Source organism: Otolemur garnettii, unplaced genomic scaffold (assembly GCF_000181295.1).
Source record: "Otolemur garnettii isolate 467f Iridium unplaced genomic scaffold, OtoGar3 scaffold00292, whole genome shotgun sequence".
NCBI classification, from domain to species: domain Eukaryota; kingdom Metazoa; phylum Chordata; class Mammalia; order Primates; family Galagidae; genus Otolemur; species Otolemur garnettii.
The window spans coordinates 882,855-884,415 of record NW_003852687.1 but is presented as its reverse complement, the minus strand read 5'-3'; the positions used below and the strand labels follow the sequence as shown (position 1 = coordinate 884,415).

The 1,561-nt window shown below is 48.7% G+C and overlaps 1 protein-coding gene and 1 non-coding gene across 2 annotated transcripts in view; one reads left to right on the top strand and one right to left on the bottom strand.

Moving 5' to 3' along the window:
• Positions 1–1,561, bottom strand: part of CABIN1 (calcineurin binding protein 1) — a 172,723-nt gene that overhangs the window by 5,507 nt on the left and 165,655 nt on the right. The gene's annotated exons all lie outside the window — the stretch shown is intronic.
• LOC111722622 lies at positions 1,226–1,332 on the top strand. The gene has a single exon (XR_002771360.1). It is a non-coding gene; the product is annotated as a U6 spliceosomal RNA (small nuclear RNA).

Sequence of the window (1,561 nt, the reverse complement as noted above, 5' to 3'; positions counted from 1 at the left end):
AAAAAGAAAAGCAGGTGCAGGAGAGGTGGGAGACCAGGGAGAGCGCATACACAGGATCATGGCCACCCCCATGATCCCCTGCTGGGGTGGACCGGTGTCCACTTCAGTTCCTGGTAGGCCTTTCCCTCCATGCAGAGGGTGCAGAGGGAGATGTGTAGGAGCTAAGCACACACGGGACTGCTGGGTGCTCTAAAACCATCCCTATGGTGGAGGGCTGTGGGAGTGTGGTCTGGCCTGTGATCTCTTTAGGGACAGTGCTGCCAACTTGTGGCTAGGTGCTTCCCTTCTGGAATACAGGTGGGTCTGGGTGTGGAATCTGGGTATCTACTATTAGGGGAGTGGGGCTCTGCCACCCCAAGACCTTGAATTTGCTGAAGACCAAGAGGGTCCAGAGTGGGGTGGCTTTTCAGGGATTGGCTGTGTAATCGACCCCAGGTCTACATCCTGAAGGCATGGGTCACCATCAATGGACAAAGCCTGCAGCTCTGCCAAACAGATTAGGGAGGTCCTGCACCAGTAAAGTGTCATGTTTCAATCTCTGTGCACAGTATGTATCATAAGGGCCCATCCCCTGCCTCAGTGATAGAGGTCACACAGTTCCCCAGAGCTAGGCTGAGGTGTCCTTGATCACTGGGTGTACACTTCTGGCCTGGGCACTGTTCGCTGGGGCAACTGTACCACCTGCATGGTATTCGCTTCCAGAACAGGAAAACCAGTTTCAATTTCCTTGACAACTTTCCACAAGATGTTGTGAAATCCAATATCAAGCCTTGGAGATTTCACATCCAAAAAACAGCTGTGTTTTTTCGTAACACTGGAGTGCCCCCTTACTGTCCTAGGAAAGTTTTTCTTTACCCTCTGTAAGAAGAATGTACCCAGAGTCAAAGAAGAAGAAACCGCATGTGAGGAAGAACCAACACAATCACTGCTGCGGTGAAGGGCCAGACCAGATCATCTCCCACAAGGGAGGACAGTGTAGCTGCCTCAGAAGATCCCAATTACAAAGAAATCATGGAAATCACAGAAAGGGGATTCAGACCATAGCAAAAGCGAGGAAGGAAATTGAAGAAAAAGTGGAAAACCAGAAGAAGGAAATCCAAAAATTGACCCCCAAATTTAATGAAAGATAGGACAAAGTCCCCAAGGATCTAGACACAATTAGAAACAATATAAAAGAGCTAAAAGAATGTATGGATCCATTTGGAGAGTTTCAAAAGAAGAAAGAGTGCTCGTTTCGACAGCACATATACTAAAATTGGAACGATACAGAGAAGGTTAGCCTGGCCCCTGCATAAGGATGACACGCAAATTCGTGAAGCGTTCCATATTTCTTAAAATTGGAAGTAGAAGTTCAAGGAGTAATTCATTTTTTTTTTCTTGAGACAGAGCCTCAAGCTGTCCCGCCCTGGGTAGAGTGCCGTGGCATCACAGCTCACAGCAACCTCCAACTCCTGGGCTCAAGCAAGCCTCCTGCCTCAGCCTTTCAAGTAGCTGGGATCACAGGCGCCCGCCACAACACTTGGCTATTTTTTTGGTTGCAGCTGTCATTGTTTGGTGGGCC